Source organism: Epargyreus clarus, unplaced genomic scaffold, assembly GCF_041222505.1.
Source record: "Epargyreus clarus isolate Ecla_fem2 unplaced genomic scaffold, WU_Ecla_fem_2.2 ptg000008l, whole genome shotgun sequence".
Classification (NCBI taxonomy): Eukaryota; Metazoa; Arthropoda; class Insecta; order Lepidoptera; family Hesperiidae; genus Epargyreus; species Epargyreus clarus.
The window spans coordinates 8,227,991-8,252,852 of NW_027332216.1; the positions used below are offsets into that span (position 1 = coordinate 8,227,991).

At 34.0% G+C, this 24,862-nt stretch overlaps 1 protein-coding gene across 1 annotated transcript in view; it reads right to left on the reverse strand.

The window, feature by feature from the left end:
- LOC140744315 (uncharacterized) overlaps window positions 1–13,117 on the reverse strand; it is a 176,534-nt gene extending 163,417 nt beyond the window's left edge. The window contains exon 1 of the mRNA XM_073075874.1: window positions 12,920–13,117. The gene's annotated coding sequence lies outside the window, so the exon portion shown is untranslated. The remainder of the gene's footprint in view (window positions 1–12,919) is intronic.
- Between the last annotated feature and the right edge of the window lie 11,745 nt (window positions 13,118–24,862).

The window sequence follows — 24,862 nt, forward strand, 5'->3', positions numbered from 1 at the left end:
TTAAACGATGATTTTTTTTTCAAATTTTTTGTATGTCATCTTCTGCCTCGGCCTTGCTTTCAAAAATTCCACCTTCAGCTGTAATCTGCAAAGTATAGGTACACCAAAAATGTATTTTTTTAAAAGTTCATTGACCTGGCGGAGGCTCTTACCCTTATCTGATCGGAATAATATTTTACACACTATAGTTTTAACCATCAGGACATCTTTTCGTCACTATTACATTTCCAAAAATAAAAAAAAGGAATTTCGCTCCACCCTAATGCTTATGTCATTTTATAGGGAATCTAAGCTTATTAAACCTGAGTGATGTAAATACCTCCTTTATTCGTTGAATTTGATTAGCAAATCCCACTAGACTTATAACAGAAATATGCTTAACAACTTAACAGTGACTGATAGGTATCACACTAAGTCTGACCCATTTTCCAAATCCGAATTGAAATCTTATTTATTCAAAATTGATTCCTGTACCCTTAGTATGAGTTTTTACGTTTTTACACAAGTGACTGTTTTTGAATTTGTTTACGTATTTGCCCATACATTTCCAATCAGCGCCCCTAGCGGACTGTACCAGATCTGAGGGTACTGTAGGTATAAAATATATCTTTATTCTTTACTCGACATTCCTAAAGCAGCGCATGAGTGATGTAACCCAGCAAAGATTAGGCATGGTGAAACGTCTCGGGAGCGCGCTTTCGAGATATTAATCGTCTCCTTTCAAACACCATGAAAACAAATTTAATTAAACCCGCTCCCACTCAGACAATGTTGGTTATGAATACACACGACGCACAAAGACGACGAATAAATAAACATTCGTGCACATAATGGAATCACGAAATATGGGCTTAACAGTTTATAATTCAATATAGATTCAGTAATAAATTGTACACCATTGACAATGATCAATCAATAATCTAAAAGTAAAGTCCTGGTAATTAAAAGTAATGTTTCAAATGTAGCAAAATTTATGTATTCAGAATTATCTAGTTAGAATTGTTATGATTATGACATATATAGACGTATGAATTAAATTAAGAAATGTAGTAGGGATCTAACTTAGGCAAATGCTCTTATTTTATTAGTCCAGACTGAAAGATAAAAGCACACTAAGAGCCATATAGACTCGTAAACACATCACAAATGTTCTTACATAACATCAGTCGAATAGATTTAACGAATATCCTCACTAATCCAATTAAAATGAAGTTTCCCGTTTACCACGCACGTATATTTATTGCATAAATTGATGAAATGCTTATAGGGGATTAATATTATCATACTTATAGAGGATTTAAAAAATGCTCTTCAATTGATTAAAGGTCGCTACAAGGTATACCAGTATATCAACAAAGGGAAATTGATAGGTCCATACCTCTATACAAATATAGGGCTGGATTTCAAGGCCCATTTAGCAGATCCGTGCGTTGGACAGAGATTAACGTGCACTTTGTTTCATTAATAAATTTTCGTCCTAAGGCGCAATCCACACAGAAGCGACTTGATGTCTTACCTAAAATTTCAGCTTTTTTTTACAACAGGTCATTAATTAGTGGAAAAGAAAAAAGAAGCAATAGCATGAAAAAATCAGGAAATACATTTTTTTTACATTCCATAGGCATCTTAGGAATTTACATGTTCTAGGCGTCATGATCACACAAAAAGATAAGGGCAAACACCCAGACCCATAGTAGTGCATACATCACATGTGTATCCAATCACACTCAAACATCATCTAGACATGAGAGTAATGACACTGCTACTTTGCGACAGATATTAAGTAGGTAGTATTTCCTTCAAACCTTCGACACAATACTCTACCGCCGTCTAACTTTGACGAAATCGTGAATATCAAATAGTGTAATATATAAACCAAGCAGTCAATTTGCCAAATTCTTATAAAACAATTTCATTGTCACAATTCACAATTGAGTTAAAAAAAATCTCAAACAATATAAAACATTCCATAACTTTAGCGTGTCAGGAAAGTCGGAAGGAAGAAAACAATTATAAGGGAATCTTCTGAGACGATATTAAAGCGATGTCGAGAGCTCTTCCGCAGGTCTCATTGATTGTTTAAGTGATTTTTTCCAATATTACCATTCAATTGAAGGCACTCGGGCTGAAAGCGTTAATTAACTTGAAATCTCATTCGTTTGATTCATTTGATGAATCTATTTTATGCGTAGTCAGTAGCCACTTTTAGATCTAAAAACGAATAATTTATTCATATAATTGGAAAATAAATTTAGTAATAAAATACTTCTTTTAGTATTAGTAGTAGTATTCGATTTGAATTTGCGATTAAAACTACTTACTAATTTACATACGAGGCGACCAATTTAGTTCTCCGGAGTGGCTTCAGGTAGAAGTAGAAGGTATGAAGTTGGTTACAGATGGCCATGGGCGAAAGTGGGCTACTTATAGTTAAGAGGACTGCGTAGAGAATTTGTCATATTAGGATATTTTAGTAAATAAATTATTTATTTATTTTGATTCACTAATAACCCATAAAACTTTAATAAAACTTCGGAAACTTTTGGATATTCATTACCTAACAAATATGTAAACTCCTTGTAAGTGGGTTTCAGAATATTAAGTGGTCATTCAATTTCGAGTATTTACAAATAAGCATGGCTTGTGGCATTTACTTAAAATCTGGTGTGTCATCTACATGATCTTCTATTTTCTATACTGATAGATAAAATCAAAGTATCTATATCTTGTATTAACAAATCAATTCTACAGCGTAAATTAATTCCAACACCACTTTTTCTCAATCAGGCGTCGTTTTTATCACGCTTTTATTAGCTTGACTTGTATGTATGTATGTAACGAAATCTTTGAACTCGACTTTTACCCACTTCAAACGGTGCGATTAATTTAAAATTTTGAACAATTGTCAAGAACCGATGACAATACATAATTTTAATAACTTTATCCCAATCTCCTCATCAGGATCGTCAGGAATCAGGATTACCGATTTTCCTTGTGCGATTTTAGCGTGGACTTTTTTTTTTAACTATATTTCTCAGATATGGAACTTTATACTTTAGGGTGTCTTTTTACAAAATGATTCGTAAATATAAAATTGGAAATTTTTTTAATACAAGTAACGTAATCACACTTTTAAGCGTACATAAATACAAATTAGTATTTAACTAACCTAGCTGCCAAATATCTTAATAAAGTATAAATTAGCGTAACTAAAGCGAACTAAATAACCAAAACTCGTTACAACTTCTTTAAAAGTCAAGTAACAACGCTTATTTTGTATTAATTTGCCAAGTTTTGCCATTCCTGCCTATGACATTCAAAGTTGAGCGTTTTGCGAGGCTTGAATATAAATGAGCGTTGTTTACTACGCGTTTTACATAGATATAATTATTTAATCCTATCTGGTCTAATATTTGATTTAATCCTATCTGGGGTTGATTACAGATGTCCATGGGCGCCAGTAGCCACTTACCATCAGGTGGACTGTATGCTCGTCTGCTACTCCTATATTATAAAAAAAAATTCCCATACTATTCCAATCAGTTCGGATATAGTCCGCTGGGGGGCTGATTGGAAATGTATGGGCAAATACGTAAACAAATACGAAAACAGTCACTTTTGTAAAAACGTAAAAATTCATATTAAGGGTACTGGTGAAGTGTGTTATATTACAAGACGTTTTAAACCTAATGACGATTTCTCCAATAAAATAAGTTATCTATTCGACGCGTATATTTTTTGACGATCAATATCATATTATGAGTAACACATGTCTTCACATACTGGTACTACTATGCTATTCACTATTGCATATGTAATTTATTCTAACATACAATTAACTCATACTATCATTGTATGATAAGGCATATCTAGTTAATTAGTTCTGTGGTTTCTATTACACTCAGAGTTCGCAAATATTTCCTGTTTTCAATTATTTCACTTGTCATTTACTTTACGGCCAGACATCTCAACTTGTCCACGACGTGACAAATGAATTTACGATTGTAACGATATTTTGTTGTATTTTTGTTTAACATTGCAATTCAATTGAAACTAAACGATATTTCCTGCGTTCAATTATTTCACTTGTTTTTACTTTACTGCAAGACATCTCAACTTGTGCTCGACGTGACAATAGAATTTACGATTGTAATGATATTTTGTTGTATTTTTGTTTAACATTGCAATTAAATTGTAACTGGAACGATATTTCCTGTTTTCAATTATTTCACTTGTCATTTACTTTACGGCAAGACATCTCAACTTGTGCACGACGTGACAAACGAATTTACGATTGTAATGATATTTTGTTGTGTTTATTTAACATTGCAATTCAATTGTAACTGGAACAAAGTTTGTTGTTCCGCAAACGACAAATCATTTTAACACGGGATATATCAAAGCCTATCGTAATATTTCAATATTATTGAAATATAAGTGAATCCACAATTTCAAGCAATATTTACACACAATACCAAAATGATGAACAATTAAAAGTATTATCACTAATATAATATCTCTTTCAGACAATCGCGGTGGAAATAATATTTTTGAAGACTGTAAGTTATATTACTTATTCAGTTACATCTAGATAGCAAATATCTACGCGTCAAGGATAAGACGAAGTAATAAAAGATAAAATTGTTCGCAATCAGTACAAATGTGCAAAGTCCACCTCCCCTTACACCGAAAGTTCCCCTCTGCCTTCTGCAGTTAATTCCTTATACATCCCATAATGTTGGTTCTAGACATCTTCAATTAAAAAAATCCTCCTACCTGTAATTTCTTATTTTTTAACCAAGTTATTTTATACTGACCTCTTATCCTTATTGATTTTATTATTAGAAAAGGGAAGGTTATAACATAAGTCCACCAGGCTGGGAAGTATGGGTTTATAGATTGCACACATCTTCCAAACGAAGCAGATTTCATTAAGTGAAATAATAATCATCGGGTTGTTTTTATGAGGTCTAGATCTTTAATAACTACAATTGGTACCTCGAAATTGTGACATATGGGATAAAAACTCAGGTATTCAAATACTAGACTCGTTGCTTGAATGGGCTCTTATATTAAGCTGGATATAATGATGCGGCATCTATCCAGACATAAGGAGGAAGTTCGCAAAGCAATAAATAAACTATTTGGAGCCTATTCTGTTATTCACGTTCCATTTGCTTCGAATCACAGACAATTCAACAAACAATAAAAATGTCCTTCACTCAAATAATAGTTTATATCGTCTGTTTTTAGCAAATCTTGTTCTTGTAACATATAAACACGTAAAACTAAATACTGTTATATTGTAATAAAACTAGTTACTATTATGAATATAAAACATCGCCTTCTTAAAATTATGTTACTCACATAATTTCGACGAATCCAACGACACCTCATATGTTAAAGTCCAACAAGCTGTTTCGGCTGAAGCACGACATACACAGGAAAAACAATACCCTCCACAATTGAGTAAATATTGGAAGAAATCAAAAATAAAAGACCTTATTGAACGTCCAGCCATCCACAAAGCCCTTGGCAGAAGAGCTTTGGATTATGCTTTCAAAACTGTGCTAGAATGTTGCTATTGATGTTACGAGTATATCAGGCTGAGCGCTCAAAGACAAAGTCAGCCAGCATACGGATACAAATTCCTTTGTGAATATTGAGTTCGGTACTCAATAACACCATATGTAACAGTATATTTTTGGAAATGTATCACATTCCGTACTGTGTTTGAATAATAACAGTAGTTCCAAAACTGCTGTATTTGTGTTTGGAGGGTGTACTATACACTTTTCTGCCTTATAATTGTGTTGAGCGCTGATGTGTTATGGTTTGAAGAATTTCTATTTAGTCCTCAGGGATAACAACACATCAGTAGAAGACCTCAGTACCCTTACCATGAGTTTTTACGTTTTGAGAAGTATGACTGTTTTAGTATTTGTTTACGTATTGGCCCATACTATTTCCAAGTTCCGACACAATCCGCTAGGGGCGCTGATTGGAAATTATATGGGCAAATGCGTAAACAAATACCAAAACACTCATATTTGTCAAAACGTAAAAACTCATGGTAGGGGTACTGATAGAACTCTAATCCCAAGGTGAATTGATGACAGACGTCCGTGGTCGGTAATAGACACTATCCGATGCTCCCTATATGTTATAAAACATGTAGGTATGAAATAATGTATACCCAAATCCAAATAAACATATAACGATTATATCATAAATGGAGTCCATTAAATATAATTATTGTTTCTAGGTTAAATTAACAATCACATCAATTAGCTGATAGAATGGTAATGGGAATTTCGTTGCCTGAAAGTGGGTGATTATGTACCTACATTACGTTCCTTATCACTTAACAGAGCATTCGAAACAATTATAACTTAGTTACACGTACATCGACAAATAATTATCAGATTGCAATTTATTAACCGTACGAAGTATATTGTTATAAATGTAAAATACTGTTAATATTATAAAGTTCTTTATGAAAAGTTGGGTTATATGATTTTAAAAACGCTACAAAAATGGCGTATTTTTTTATTTAATTTTTAGCTAACAATTCTCCTTCAGTGAATATTGATATCATTAATATTAGGGTAAATTTATATGCGAGCGATTAAGGATTAAGTATGTAAACGAAGTCTAACGACGCTAAATAGAACTTTATCGTTAAACTACATAAACCTTATAAGGCTTAACATAGTTATAAATATTTATTTATATAATTCACACGATTTCACTCTCTTAACGTTTCGTTTCCACGCAGGTATTTCCAGGTTATTTCCGATAGGGATGGCTGTTCCTTGTAAAAAACATCTGAAAATCGAAGTCGGAAAAACGGATCCACAAAAAATATCGGCACAAACATAAAAAGCTTATACATCGTCCCTACCACCCGGAGATTATGCTGATGAATAACAAAGATTAATATTTATTTAAAAATTTAGATACACCATCGATTTATTACATGTCATTACTTATTGTAATAATTACGGGTCGTTTAGTTCAGTATAAATAAATTATAATATTATGATAAAAGAAAATAAGCTTTTCCTGTTATTGCTACTTTAAAAAAAGAACTTTAAATATAATCGCAACAGCCAAAATATATCAAAAAATCGATTCTTCGATTAACCGACATCAAATCGCCATCCCTAATTTCCATAACGTTTTTGCTAATGCGGGGGAGTTTACGACCTTGATTTGTGGACGAAATAAATCCGGCGTCATACAAAATCTGCGTGGATTGCGTTGTGTAGGGTCAAAGTAATATTAAGTAATAAATTCAGAGCGACCGCTCTAAACGCTTTCGAATTACCGAGTGCCCTAATGGGCAAACTTAATATTCACGAAGGGATCAAATCCGCCCCCGATAGAGCCCTGCTTTACCATTTGTGCAATGTTTTATCATTTCACACCATATTGTTTCTATTACGAAGCTCTAAAAGCCCTGAATGTGGGATTTTATTTAAGACTTCAATGCTTTCAATTATTCGAAAACATTTAAGTTTGTACTTTTGATAAAATAATTTACCTTTGAGTCAAGTTGAAGCTTTTACTTTTATATATTATATCATTATTAATGCAAACTACGCTGTACAAATATAATTATGTTAATATCAGGAGTATTTTGATAAGTAAGGGAGCTAACACACAAACGACAGTTTGTATCGACGACGGTCACTGGCATGCGCAGGTGGCGACGCGACTGAAGGTTGTTGTCACCACTTACGTCGGTTACCGTGGGCGTTCATCAGGGAGACTCACTGTCGCTCATGTGTTTTTTCCCTTATAAAAGATGTGCGACATCAGAAGTGTAAATAATTGTCTAAAAACATAATAATAATAGTTGATACTCAACACACCATTACACAAATATACAAATTGATGAGACAGCCCCTAGTCTATTATCACTATCATAAATTCGATCTGAGATTATTGGTGCCAATATTTGAACCATTACTTAGCATATCGTAACGCCAACGCTACATTATACGGTACACCTTACACCCACTCTAATTTGTAAAGTAAGCACTAGAAATTGTCCGTTAGCTAACATTAAATAGTACTACAGTTTGGTCTCGTTTGGAAACTGTTGGAAACTGCCGAGTATTCCACTTCCAGGAAATTCGAGATAGATATTTCCGATGGGTATTTCCTCCTTTTGAAGGTACTTTGGTTTAAAGACTACAAACGACTGCATATTGATTTTTATAGTAATACTTTATTATGACTAATAATGATGGTAATAATTATTTCTACAGTCAATAAACTTTATGTCGCCGGTAATAAAAATATGCGATATTTAAAGAACTACACTATATATGTTTTACCTTCATAGTAAAAAACTTTGAGGAAGTAGGCACTAAACTATTTTTTTTTTAATAAAAAAATTAAAATATATACTTCGCAGACTATTGACTTGAGTATTAAAAAATATTTAGAAGTTTCCTATGATTTCTGCTCCCACTTTGTGCCTGGTCAAACATAAAATTCAGAAAAAAGAACTATCTATTTATAATTAAAAAATAAATTAACAAAAGGCCCTTGGCAATCAAAGGGCTTGGACTGGAATCGACAAGATCGCTACGAGCTACGCGCTACGAGCCGTAGCCATCAAACGAATGATATTCAAATTGCATTCTTTTTGTTATTCGCCCATGAGAACCAGTCTCTGTTTCAATCCCCTGCATTTAGCATTTTCGTTTTCGACTAACGAATCGAAGGTTTTTGTCATGTTACACCGATATTGACGTAAACATATTAAGGCATTGCTATTATTTTGACTGCGGGATCGAATCCCATGCGTCTCTCATTTTTTTAAGTTAGAGATTAAGGATCACCTACTATAAGGGTAAAGAAAAACATTACAATGAACCTTCTTTAGAAATACTTCTCAAGGGCGTGTGTGTGAAGTCTACCAAATTGCACTTAACAGGCGGGGTGGACTGTACACCGAAATCCTTCTCATTCGCAGAGTACACCCGTGTCCAGTAGTGAGTAGATCATGTTATCATTCGTATTTTTTTTTTTATAATATAGGAGTAGCAGACGAGCATACAGTCCACCTGATGGTACTCGTAAGTGGCTACTGCTGCCCATGGACATATGTAATCAACCCCAGATAGGATTAGATATTCCTACCTGAGGTCGGCCACAGATGCGCCGCTACCCCTGAAGTCTAAGCTAGAACGCCTCGGAAAAGTCTGTCTCCCTTACCACACTCTTCAAACCGGAACACAGCAGCGCCTAACATTGCTGTTATTAGGTAGAAATAGGTGTGGCGGTGGTGCCACCGGAGTCGAACCACAAAGGGTACTACCACCTTCTGAAGTGTATGAATTGAACGTCATTTTTCAATATTTAAGTGTCATAAAAAGAATAAACTTCTCCACATTTTAATTATTAAAACGCATACCTCGGGTGTTTGCGCTGTGTCCGCCCGGGAAACCTCTACATGCATAATCAATTTAAACATTTTGCATATTGTGGGAAGCAGTCTTTGTACTCAACGACAATGGTAGTACGTACAAAAGAACTCTTGTAAGTTTGAACAACCCTAACATAATGACATTTTTTGCATTTGTATGACGTTAATTTTGTGTCGACATATTCGTTCTGTAATTTGTGTTTGTCGGATTATACAAAGCTAATTTAAGGTTCATTCACAGTCCTATGGTTTGTGAGCTACATTAAACGTTTCAGGTACGCGACAGACAAAATAATAGTACTCTATGCAATGTTTATGTATTATAATGGTAAAGAAAAACATTATAATGTCTACAAGTATTTATGTCTACTACAAGATAGTCACGTAGGCTCATCGTACAGAAAAATATGATTTATCTGACACGGTCAATGTCTGTAGATAAACAAAAGTTTAACTGGAATACCGACATTACGCTGAATACATTCTGGGTTGAAATATTGACCTTGTGTAAACGTGTAACCGTAAAAATAAATCCTACAAACGTAGTATAAATCGTGTACCTCAATCACATTTTATCATCAAAAACTACACGAATCCTTAGTTACGAAGACCATTAGGGACTAACTAATTCTAGTGGTAAATACTTTCCACTTACAGGCACTTAAACTGAATGAAATCGTAGCACTAATTATTAATCACGCCGAAAACAATTATCCCATCGCTTAATTTGTAGAGCGGGAGGTCTCAAATTATTGCGCTAAATACCCGGCCCAATTTATCTTGAATTTCATCAGGATCGGGGAAATTTGAATTAAAATGTAAATGTTGTTGGGTCGCGCACCCTCTCTAATTGCGATCTGCGTCCGTCCGTTGTCAAACTGAGGCTTGATGTAGTGCTCACGTCAGGATATCGGTGCAGTATTTTTTGGAAAAAATCAAATTCAAATCTAATTTTAGTATCCCGAAATTCGTTCAGACAGACAGAGAAAAAACAATAACATGTATTAAACTTGCATTTAAAACGACAAAAACATCTAAATTTTACTAAAAACCCTACTAGGCTATAATATGACAATAATATGATCCTTCATTTTACGTGTATATAGGTACATATTATTAATCTGTTCAAATTCTGACTTACAGCCATAACCTTACCAATAAAAACTTTCTTTGTTGAAGATATCATGGCCACAAAGCACGTATAATACAAACACGCCAAATGAATCTTCGACTACAAATTCAATCACATAGATTTCCCTGACCGGGGATCGAACAGTCACAGTGCATTTGACGTGATTGTTTACTGACGTCAGTGAATTCTACTGACATCCCTCTCGAAATCTAACAGAATAGCATATAAACAATCTTTGTAACACATAAATATAGCTCTAGTTGCTCGTAACAATCAAAAATGTTGATATAAAAGACATGAATGTTGTACACTCTAAAATATTTTCTTTATTAGAGTATATTATTATATATGTCGTGCTATAATTTAATAACACACATTAGACAGTTTAAAATGTCTATGTGGTTATGTGGTTCCCCTGCCACATCCGCAAAGAATAATTGAGGTATGCCTCGCTGAGAGATCTGTATCCAACTATATTTATAATATATTTGCTACATAATTGAACACAATAAGGTGGTATGAAAACATTAGAAATTGCTTTAATATGTGGACTGTTAGAACAGTAAACATCATTAGTTTTAAGGCCGTCTTATGAAAAGATGAATTAGAAGATATAAATTGTGAACGTTTGCCAAATAACATATTTGTAATAAAACCGGCCATAAAATAATTTTATCGGACATGATATTGGAAATCCCCTCCCTCATATTTACATTATCGACGGCATCTCTCATCCATTACTTAATCGGATAATATTGGAAATTGCATTCGATACTTCATTACTATTATTTTTTAATTATAAACAAATTGCTAATTATAATATTGTTAATGTGCAGAATTGTAGACAATAGTAAGGTAAAATCTCTAAAAACTTTCAACACTTAATAATATTTTTGAGTAGATTACCGGTAACGACAAATTAATTCAAATTTACTGAAAGAAAATTCAATTTCTGAAGTGTTTTAGCGACGACGTCTCGTATTTAATTTAAATTTGACCCTCTTAACATTGTTGTCATTTTACAGCATGCTTCCTGGAATAAACTTCAAAGTTGGTATGCTATCACGTAATTAACTCCTTCGCCGAGCAAGTGCTCGAAATTGCAGGTGAATTTAGCCTTAATAAGATCGGCGAACGAACTCTGGCATTTAGTTGAAATTTGTCTTGGCTCATCTTTATTAGTTTAGTTAAAACTTTGCTGCAGCGACTACCCGAGCAGAAAATATGCCTAATTGCTACGAATCCGAAGCTTTGTAACTGAACTGAGATTATAAGGTGGACAGGCAAATATTTAAAGTGTTCGCCATCGAAATTCAACGAGAATCATTATTTTTGAGAAAATATGAATTAAAATATATTTTTATAGTGAAACGATCTGATTCCAAAGTGCTACGAATCCGAAGCTTTATAGCTGAACTGAGATTATAAGGTGGACAGGCAAATATTTCTGGTACTGATGCCAAATGATTAAAATTCGGCCAAAATCATTATTTTTGAAGTAACATATGAATTAGAATATTTTTTTTTATAAAGAAACCTTCTGTTTCTATAGTATTTTATTGTTAACACTAAAGCTCGTCAAAAACTTACAAAAGACTTAGTATAAAAGTCAAACAAAAGAGAATAAAGTAGCTACTAAATTATAAAATTTATTTTTCACAGTTAACTTACAATAGTCTGATTTTAGCTCATCTTGATTTTAATCTTTAGTTAAAACTCCACCGTATCTACTACCCGAGCGGCAAATATGCCTAATTGCTACAAATCCGAAGCTTTGTAACTGAACTGACTGCAAGGCGGATCGGCAAATATTTATTTTGTATGCGGAGTATAATCGAGTTTCTGACACTTCATTTTTAGGCTTCACCCTCTGTCTCTTTGAATTTATAATTCCGACCCGGCTTTGATCGTTGATTGGCATTGTCTCTACTAACACATTTATTATTAAGTTACTTATCACTGGGATACTAAAGTGACCCTGATGTACATAATACTAAATGGATATATAGTAAGTTCGTCAGATCAGCTTTATTAAATTATAGTTTTAGTCATTACTTCAGATATACAAAGTAATATGTTTAATTCTATTAATAGTTTTTGTTGTAAATCTAAGTGTTAAAATAAGATACCATAAATGACATACAAACATCTATGTCACGACATGTTTTGCAGCTAAGTGCACAGTTCAGGTCTAACTAAGATTTAGTAATTGAAACCATTTAACTAATTAATCACGGTCCGGACAAATTAAATGAGATGTGATAAAATCATGGAATGCTGTATGACTTAATCTAAATACATCTATATAAATCTTACTACATACGATTATTTAAATTACTACTTACTTATTTCAAACATTCCAATTATCAGAAAAACATAATAATCCATTAACACTTCGGGAAGTCGGAACCAACTTAACCACGGTCAGAAAAACTATCACCTTTAACTACGGGTACATAAAAAAATATGATTTGTGTATAAGTTCGAAAACGTCCGTTTCGAGTTCTAACGTCCGTAGTTCCACTGTCGCGTCTACTCGCGCCGGCTCGCGCGTTCCCACTGACAGCTTTTCCTGAAAGCAACACATGATTTTCTAAAACAACCCCTGCCATAACTCGGTCGAGAGTGCAAAACCTTCACACAGTGACACGAGGGCGCAACATAATAGCAGTTCGTTAGCATAACGCCGGTCGGAGGTTCGCGCCCTTGTTCGCGTAAAATGTTTACTTATTAGTCACCCCCTTCCGTTCCTTACTTAGCAAATGATTCCGTTTGTTCAGTGTAATCTAATTTATTGGACGCCCTTGATTTTTTTTTTTTACTTTTGTAGACAAAAAACAGCTTCCATAGCGCAAATATTGTTATGTAGCTACTGCTATGCCTAGCAAGGGGTAATATAGTTAACCGGGGTTAAGGGTTATTAAAGTGTATGGGCATTGCGCATTCTCTGATAGGAATAGATATATAAGATGCTCCAATAAAATACCACACTTTACATTATGGAGATTTTAGAACTCCATCTATGGTACAAGGCCACTACCGCCACAGTCATTCCTGCCTTATAACGATGGTTTAGAGATTCTTTACTAGAATATTTGCTTTAAAAGATTATAGTAAAAGGTGGTAAAAGTAGAATCTGTATAGTTCGACCGGGAAAGTACCACCCTCACAGTCATGTAATTCCATTAGTTATATACTACTGTTGTAATATACGAATGTCGTCCTCATATTTGTAGGACTATAATTAGTTTAATTCCCTATAGACGTTAATGATCACTGCTAAACTAGGCGAAAACAGATCAGCAAACACGATGAATGTTTGCACAGTTCGCCGTACACACACCGGATGAAACTCGCATGTTTAGTTTTCTCTTGCACACGTCACATAGAAATGCTTCAGTATTATACAGCTTTTTTGTTTCCCGCCTTTTACTCGTTGATTATGCCGCTTTGCAATTTTCTGACAAGCTAGTATTGTAGCGCACATAGGTCAAGGTGCTCGACTTAACCCAGTTTTAAAATGTGCCTGAAAAATTCTTTACCTGTACTTACTTAGATGGGTAAAATACAGATTGGTCAGTCCTAAAGAAAGTTTAACCAGTTTTGAGAATTGAAATTGTTGCGTAAGTAAAGTGTTGCCACATCTCCATTCTAAAATGTCCTTAAAATGTTTGAAATACTTGTTTATGTATTACGTAAATTACGTAATTTTATACGTAAGAATTCAAACAATGAATTATAAAAGCCTTATGTGGCTTCATTCAATTTCATGGCTGTAAAGTATCGTTATATTTTACTTATCAAAGTGCACTTACAAGCAAAATCATGATGTGAAATAAGTAAGTGCTCAACGCCAAGAATTTTGCTTGACGATATTTAGCGCGAAGTCTTTCAGAGATACCGGCTTCCGCTCTACTTCTTGAGTTACCGATTTTGCCCCAATATGCCGTAATAGCTTACCTAAAAGGGAGTGTTATGTCATGCAGTACCCTTAGTATGAGTTTTTTACAAAAATGACTGTTTTCATATTTGTTTACGTATTTGACCACACATTTGCAATCAGTGCCCCTAGAGGACTGTATCAGAACTGATTGGAAATGTATGGGAATTACGTAAACAAATACAAAAACAGTTATCTTTGTAAAAACATGAAAACTCATGCTAAGTGTACAGTCATATAAACTAAGTTGTCAATTAAGCAGATATTCTTGACATAGCTACCGTATATGGAAAGTCTATTTTATTAATATTAACCTACTTACATTATAAATATGTAAAATGTCTTTTCCAGTTCCGGGTAAATGTAGTATATTTGGGAATCGTTGAACGTTTACTTTATGTTAACTTACTATTGATATAGAATAAATTTGGTTACGTTGTTCAATTGAGCAATGATTGTATATTTTATCAAAAAAGGCAATGAGATTTGATACAGATGATTTTTTGATGGTGGTTCGCCTCCGCCGGCACAACCGCCACACCTAATAACAGCAGTGTGAAGCGCTGCTGTGTTCTGGTTGGAAGGGTGTGGTAAGGAAGATATACTTTTCCGAGGCGTTCCAGCTTAGTCCTCAGGGGTAGCGGCGCATCTGCGACCGACCTCAGGTAGGAATATATAAACTTATCTAGGGTTGATTACAGATGTTCATGGGCGGCATTAGCCACTCGTCTGCTACTTCTATATTAAAAAAATATATATATTTAAGACAAGGACTAGTCTTTTGTTTCGAAGAACCTAAGAGCAAAATTTGCATCGACTGACATATTTTAAAGTTTTGAATATATTCCAATCACGATGTAGGCGGGACCGCGGCTAAGTAAATTGTATACGTGCTTGGAGCTGTGCCGAATGGGGCGACCGCGAAGGATGCTTACCACAATTCTGCCTGAAATATACAGCTTCCAAGCGTATATTTTTAAATTTGATTAAAACCTACCATTCGCTGCACACTTTGCCGAATTTGTACGTAGATAAATCGTGCGACGAATGGTAAATTTTGTTTCACCGATTGAGAGCATTTCGGCACTTTATAAATATCAAGATAAGTTATTTATTACTTGTATTCTGGTGTAAGATGATGTAAGGTAGGGCGGGCGGTAGGATACCTACTCGTACTATACCTATTTTAAGACATTAATGTTTCAAATGAGTGAAAGCATTATATCTCGAAACAATGTTGGTGTTGGTTTTCAAATTTCTGTGTAAGTGTAATCTTATATGAGTTGCGTTATGTTTGCATCGCATGGTATAGGTGACTTCGCTTTGAGCCAATCCATCGGACCGATAACGACCACGACCGAACCGCTCGAGACCTATTCCGACCAATACGGACCCTTTTTTTTTTTTTTTTTTTTTTTTTTTGTTTACGAGGGGGAAACCTTCAAAAGGTACCCGGCGCCGTGGGAGGGACGCAGGGTTATGTGGGATTTTTACCGCACTAAAACCCCCCCGGTGGCCGTCCTCGGCGCTGCGTTGAGGGCTCCGGGATCTCCAAAGGAACGCAACCGGAGTCCTCTTAGCGCGTTGCCCCGTCGGGCTCTGCCCAGGTGAGCTTGACGCTCGCCACACCGTCTGGTGCGTACGACGGTATGCGACCACACATACCGCCGCCCTTCCCGGGGTCGCTTACCGGGCGGTTCGAGCTACCCACTCTTGCCGCCCGCAACCCCGGAAGCCCCCTTTTAGTCGCCTCTTACGACAGGCAGGGGATACCGTAGCCCTATTCTGGTCCCGAAACTACAGGGACAAACCAATACGGACCCTAGGTATCCTTGCAAATCGCTAGTATGATGAACAGCCTTACGTATTTTCCCATTTGTTACTTTACCGAGTGTAATTACTATCCTCACATGCAAAACTGCTTGTCAGGAGCAATATTTAAAAGCAAAGCTCGCAAAAAACTGTATGGCATGCTACAAAAATAAATATAATTTATATAAACTATACCTAAATTAAGTATCTCAAGAGAAATTTATACGAAACAAGAAAATAAAGTAATCAAACACCGTCAGAACAAATACGAAACATCAAACGATAGCAAAAGCATCTTCCACTCAATTTAATCAGTGTTAATAAATAAACATGCAAGGTCAGAGACGTCATTATCAGGAGTCTAACCCTCAAACCACTCAATCTGTAAGGGCGTCTACATTTTAGGATTCCCTTCATCTTAATAATAAATCGAAACCATTGTAATATCACTCGTGTATTTCTGTCTGTCTGTAAGTCGGTTGCAGGCAATTTAGTCTGGAACCGATCTACCGAATCCACTGGACCAATTAATTGAAAAGGCATAAATATGAACGTGGGAGATAGTATTTTTCTATGACAAATTTATGTTTATGTTTGGGATACATTATTTGTATTTGTACTACCTATTATTAAAACGCTCAGAAGGAATTCCAGAAATACAATATATTCTTCCATAATCATCAACATTTACATTAATACATCTTTATCCACTATTATTTTATCATATCTCCATTATAAAAGACATTGCAAATATCAGCTGACATTTCATGACTCAAAGCAAGACTCCACATTCTAAAAAATATAATAGAAAAGTATTTAATAAGTGACGTAAAGTATTAACAACCAGCAATATAAATGGATCAATGCGATGTGCCTGTAACATTCGGCCATCCGACAAAGTAACGAGTCCCCTCGTTATTCAATACATCAAACTTCTGACTGCTGGTCAGCGTTATTTGATTGTGCATCTCGAAGTATACCTATCTGAGATCGCAGTGCAATACTTTCGACCATTCAGCATCTCAACCGCTGTTTTTTTTTTTTTTGTAGAAGAATATTAATGGTAATCTCCGCTTGACTCAGTACTCGTAAGATTGTGAAATATTATTATTCCTGTTTAATAGATTCTTCCAAAACAAATGCTCGTTTATTTTTCTCTTCAGCCCGTCGCCATCCACTGCTGGATGTCAGCTTTTCCATTGGTCTTACACAAGTCCCGATCTCGCACTGTTCTCATCCAATCTCTTCAAGCCAATCGTACGATGTCGTCCGTCCATCTGCATGGTTGTGTGTCCACTTTTCTGTGGCTCGGTAGACGGCTTAAGATGCCCAGCCTATCTGCATTTTAGTACAGGAACGCTGTTCCCTACATTGCCTACCTTTGTCATCTTTCGGAAAGTAACATTGGGGTTAGAAGTAGTTCATTCTCTGAAACTAAAACTTATTGAAAGACCAAGGCAAATAATTAAAAAAAAATATGTTACCACAAATAGGTGATTCCCTCTGAGATTATTTTTGTTGTAGCTATCAACCAGTACAAAAAAATGGTTCTTCATATAAAATTTCGCAAAATCAATATATTTCAAAGTCTGTCCAGTACGATTAATGTTTTCTAAATTTTTCGGATGATTGTTTTTCATCACTCGATGCAGCTTACATTCACTTAGAAATTGCTCTATCTTAATGACTTTGACCTACATGACTTTCCGTAATATAGAAGTATTCAGCTATTAATTTTTCATCTTTACTATTTCCATCGATATTTTTTTAATAAATCTATTTTCCAGCGAATTGTTGTCGGCTGTTCGTTCTTTTAATGTCCTCAAAACACTCACTAAGGTACCCATCGATGTTGCAAGAATTGTCCATCTATTTGTGAAAATCGGCATTAACTATTAATATCCTTGCTTAATACTGATTACTTTAATCCAAAGGTTAAAGCTTCTTTGTCAATTTATTCATACATTATTATTCTCTAGAGTGCGTGAAGCCATAATTAGTGTTGTTCAGAACGGTCCTTCATGGCATATGTAATTATTACACCTAACTTATACTCTGATAGGTCCTGAAAAAAATAAAATCTCCCAGTTTAGTTCATATCCAAAGAATAGTTCCATATCCAAAGAAGTCTTAAATCCTATAAATCTATTTTTAAAGTTCTTAAATGCCGCTTCTTCTCTTGCTCATATAAACAATTTCGAGTCCCAACAATTTTTTCAAAGTATTTTGTTGATTCTTCGTTGGTGACTTATCTTGAATTTACTTTATTTTCGATGAAGATACAAGCCTTCAGCATCTTTACATTCAATCCAAATCTTAGCCGTTGGTATTGTTTTTGATTTTCCACAGTATTAGAATAAGCATTAGCAATCACATTTAATTTATATGACACATATTCCTTTCCAGCAAATTATCTTATTGGATCGGTTCGCTCGTATCTTACTAACAATTTCCGTAAGACGCATTCGCTCGATTCCTCCCCGTTCCCAACGTCAGTCAGCTTTATAACGCCGTCTGGAATACACACTTTCACGAAGTATCTACTGTGTGTTAACTTATTGGCGTCTCTGACTCGTTAAAATATACAGTTGACATGAACCTCTGAGGTTTTGCCGGTCCAGCATGAACTCCAAAAATATATATAGCCAAACATAAAACCACCTCCTTCAAAAATCGATTAAAATTAAACAATTCTATTTGTGTTCATCATTCTGCAGTTTCATTATCAACCTTTACTTAATCGTATGTTTGCTTCATTTTTATTATAATAGGTATAGAATGTCTACTTGACGTCACAACAGCCTCTATCGATGTTGAGTATGATGTACCTCTATCAATGGATTGACTCTTCGAAGGAAACAGATCCGTGGAAACCCCCATCTTTCTTCCCTATCTTAAGGGGTAAAGTTCATTTCTAATATTCCACTAGAATCATTATTTCCGCCTTGAACATAAAATCTATGTCTTCAACTTTTTTTAAACTTGTGTCCTGGCTCCTTATATCCATCAACGCCTTCTTGAAATACCTCGAAAACTGTTCTCTTAATTATTTCATCATTAGCACTGATTTTCACATTAAGTCTTCTTATGTTTCAGATAAAATATAATTTAGCTGGAATTAATTTTTATTATTGCAAGTAAGTTCCGATTTGCTCAGGGAATTTCAATGGGTTTTACGTGCATGTCAGTAATTTTGTCTTAAGCACATTATTTATAGAAAATATTTACAATAACTTTCTATGGTCTATTCATAATGAGACTGTGATGCGTATGATTCAATTATTGATAATTTTGTTCATAAATCACAATCGCAATCTTTATCATAGAACTGTAACATAAATACTATTCCTTTCGTTCCCCAAACAGACTGATGTCGGTATCAAATCTTATTTTTTTTTTTCAATTAATCCGTTGTTAATTCGTATTAGTTGTGTCATAAAAACACTTGCTTCTAAAAATAAATATTCCATAAGCCTATGATGAATATTTTGTACAGTTAAATATATCTAAAACCCTACTATATGTTAATTAGCCCAATATCCGTAGACTTTGTAATATGGCCTGGGGTTTGATTCGTCTATTTAGTCTTGGAATAAGTTAACTAATATCGCATGATATTTGTGTCAAGGTATATAGGTAATTTGTGTCAATTAATTTAACGTGTTAACTGTTTACATCACTTATTTTATACTCGTATAAATATGGTCTTCCAATTATTTAAAGTTAAATCACTATTTCAATATTTATGAATAAAGAGGATCATACAATTACATTTTTGTCTGAACTTAAATTTCATTTCAATTTCACATCAATAAAATGAAAACATATACATAAACATACGTATTTTATTATGCTATGAAATTATATATCGTTACCACTATTCTATCCCTGTGGCTTTGTAATAAGATATCTACTTTTAATTACTCAGTTAAGAGATAACTAAATTTGTCACATAACACTCATGCATGGAACATGCTCTCTCATGGACCAAGCTCATGTGATATGTAGACAGTATAGATATCCTTACACTGTTACTTCTCATTATTCAATATCATAAATTTCATTAAAATAATTGCATGAATATATACGTATGTTATATACACGTATCGTATATATCATTATAATAATTATTTGTACTCATCTTATAAAAGTAAAATGTAATTATATGCTCCATTCAAATAAAACATTACTACCTCATCATTCATATAACATTTAGTACAATATGTTATTTGAAATAATAAAAACATATAAACTATCTATTGTCTTTAAATGTTAATTATCACTTAAAAGAGAAAACAGGATCAGGAAAGGTTTAATTACACATACTATAATTCTGTACGTTATACCATTTCGAGCAAGTGAAGTACCAAGTATGGGGTATTCTTTGTTATAAAGTACACTTTGAATTCAGTATCAACTCCAAACTTAGGTTATATTTTGATTTTCCTGATTTACTATTGTGATCACGTTGACAAAATTGTAACTTAAAATGTTTTCACTACTTACATATTTTATATCATATAAATCTACATATTTCATATTTCATATATCTAATCTATTATATATTACTTCGTTAGTCTAATTGTCCTTTAGTCTATTTTTGATAACGTGCTGCTGTGTTTATCTCTTCTCTATATTCTCTTATCTATCTCTTTATCTTCTTATTTTCACGTTCATAAAACTCTTCAGAAACATTATTTTGTGCGGAATAGGAAACCATAATCTCTTAAGGACTTTTGCAAAATCTTCCAAAAATAATCAGTAGAAAAAGAGTAGGTATTTTGATTTATAAAGTACTGTACTTTTAGTATCACTTCTGTAAGGAGCGAATACTTTTCGTTTCAGGTGATTATTCAAGTGCAGTAACGTAGACACGAGTTGTTCATTTTGCTTTAACAGATTTTCTTTAACAAAAGCAATCTTGATTAGGATTTTCGTTATTATTCGACCTTAAATTATAATAATGAGTAGTCTGTCGATTTCCCTCTTCTTTTATTATCACGTAAATACGTTGGGACTTAACACATTTCCCGTAATTAATGGCTTGCGATCTTTTCTAAAGAGACTTCGGCCGCGATGCTGATCATAACAAGTTCTCGGACTATGTGTGGAAATACTTCGGCTGCAGTGCTGATCATAACAAGCTCTCGGACTATATCTGGTACTTCGGTTGCAGTGCTCGGCTGCGTTGCTGGTCATAACAAGCTCTCGGACTACATCTGAAAATACTTCGGCTTCGTTGTTCATCATCGCTGGCTTTTTTAACTTCTGCAGTTGGCTACGAAGACCATCTAAAGTGCATTTATGGATAACTTCACTTTGTTTGTCTTCCTTTATCTGAAACTTACACATGAATCCTATGTAATTGTTCGTTTAATTAATTTTACATTATTTATCGTTTATGGGGTTTATTTCAAAGAAGTTAAATATATAAGGCTGTAGATAGGGCCTTATCAGTATTTTCATAAAAACGATCATCCTGGTTCATACTGACACCATTTCGAATTGGTGGTAATAAGTCAAGGATGATATTTTATTTCGCCATGACCACTATTTCTAAACCTCATTACATACGACGCACTTTTACAACATTGATATTATTGCGCTCAGACAAAGACAAAAAAAATATCCAAATAAGTTTAGTAGTAATAACCCTAAGAATAAGCCATGCCATAGGAATGTCAGGTTGTTAGAACATTTGGTCTGATTTTGTTATGGTGTTTTAAATACAATTTCAATTAATTTATGAAACTATTCAATAATGCACACCGCACCAGCTGGCTTGTATAACGATGTGAGTATCTTCAATTTAAAATTCATTGTAATATGAGACTGGTATGCATTTATATCATCAAAATAGAATTTCACACAGCATTTAAAGTACAAGACGTATGAATTTACTTAATATACGTTTGAATACGAATTAAAAATTAAAATTTGTAAGATTAATCGCGAGAACTAAAAGTAAAGTCAAGTTCAAATATCTATTCACAATATTTAATTCAAAACAGACATAATGTGCCGAATAGAAGAAGCAATATTGATATAAAACAAATAAAATTTTACAATATTATTTCTAAATACATTGGACCGACGAAAAAAGGCTTTTGTTATATTCCCCTTATCAGTTGCTAAGCAACGATTGTTGATAAACATACTTCCAATTTCGCTGTCTTTAAATGTTTATTTACATGTGAAATTTGCGAAATTATGACGCCTCGATTTTTATGAAAAATGCAAAAATACATCACGTAATTCAAAACAAAATAAAAATCAGTTGAAGCGAAAAAACGATTAAACTTGTATCGAACATTTTAAAACAGAATATTCACCATCTTAACATATTCATATATTTCAACATTCTTTCAGTATTAATTTACTTCATAAATTCATTCGACTATAATTTCAATTATCGTGTATTCTACATTATTTCTTTAAATCGTTTACAAAAAATAGCAAAAATAACATGACCTTTGAGCATCCATCATCCGTGGGCGTTGCAAAAACAGTATATTTTTGCAGTAATCCCACTTCTGAGCTATTAAAACGCTCAGAAGGAATTCCAGAAATACAATATATTCTTCCATAATCATCAACATTTACATTAATACATCTTTATCCACTATTATTTTATCATATCTCCATTATAAAAGACATTGCAAATATCAGCTGACATTTCATGACTCAAAGCAAGACTCCACATTCTAAAAAATATAATAGAAAAGTATTTAATAAGTGACGTAAAGTATTAACAACCAGCAATATAAATGGATCAATGCGATGTGCCTGTAACACTATCGACTTATTTAGACCATCCATCATTATTTGTACTTATAGTGCTAAATACCTTCAACTAGACAAATCGAGGGGCAAATCAGCATGGAGGCTACATGATTACCGAGCGTGTGTTTTGTAATGACAAGCAATTTTAATGAATATTGTGTTAATAGTAATGAAAACAGTCATCACAGCCAATGTTTTGATCTATGTTTAGAGAAATTTAAATTGAAAGGCTCATAAGTTTTTTAATTTACGTGCAGAATCCTTCATGTGTGGTTCCGGCTCGGACTTGTCCGGTTTTATATTTACGGCCTCCATTGTACCAAGCGCTCCATCTAAGATGAAAAAATCTCGTTAAACCGAGCATCCTGAACGGTATACTTGAGTAAGGTTATTAGCGGAGACAATAACGCTGCAAGGCTCGGCAAGGAAATAAAGTTTTCCAGTCTTCATTCGTAGGGACGCCCTATTTTATTTTCACGAAATCACAAGGCCTCGACGTCCGAGATGTTTATTGCAAGATGTTTTATTTTGTATGATGGATAGTGTAATGGGCATAGGTACTGTCCTTTTATTTTGAGTGGTTATAGGTTATTACCACAAATAACATGCATTGCACCTTAAAAACAAATTAGAATGCCACAATTTTAGGTAACGTAACATTTAACCCAAAACAGCTATATTATGTTGTAAATTCGTTTTAAAATCCAAAAAACTGAATTTGTGAATAAATATCAAATTCAAAAGTATTTTATTATAAGCCTTGTCGCCCTGTACACGATCTCAAATATCAAGTGTAATATATTTTTTTCATTTATTCATTCATAAATCTTCATTTTAGCTGTGTCCGTTATATCGAAATTGTAATCAAACAAAATATTGGTATGACATAGGATACTTATACTAAAAATAAATATAAGCAGATATAGAAATAGCGACAGCCTTTCGAACCTTCAAATTACACAAAATTACAAAGCCTCGAGGTCCACGTTTATTGCGAAACGTTTCATCAAGATTATTTTCTTTTCAAGATGCGGTCGACACTCTACATCGTCGCTTCAGTGAGCCCTATCGATTTCCAGTAGGTTTATACATGAACGCCACGTGAAATAATGTGACTAGGTAGAATTACTTAATACCTTGGAGATTTACCAAATGTAATCCAAGAAGAATCTCAAAATAGAATAGTTACATATATTTTTTTAATAATATTGAAGTAGGAAATGAGCAAACTATCCATCTCATGATAAGAGGCTACTGCGGCCCATGGACATCCGTAATCAACCCCAGATAAGATTAGAGTACTACCTGGGCTCGGTCAAGATGTGTTACTCCCCTGAGAACTAAGCATGCCTCCATATACACACACTTTCATACACACCCCTTTCCTTATTGAATTATCCTTAGACTTTAATGTAATTCAAAACACATACTGAAATAAGAAAGATTAAATAAAATTATAACTCTTCCAAATTATGTAACACATAACTCAAAAGAAAAGTGTAATTGAATTAAAAGGGGTATAGTGAACGCACTACTTAATCTCCGCGGCGAGCAATAAACAATGGAAACTTTAGACAAGTTTGAATGTATTGTGGGTGCGATTTTGTCAACAGGAAAATGGCGGACCCTACTGTCGCGTTCAGATATTTATGACCACGACTCGACAAATTTTCACATCCTTTTATTTTCAGCGGACTAACTGAGCATAAAGGTAAATACGATAAAAAAACTAACGAACGCCAGCGAATGAACG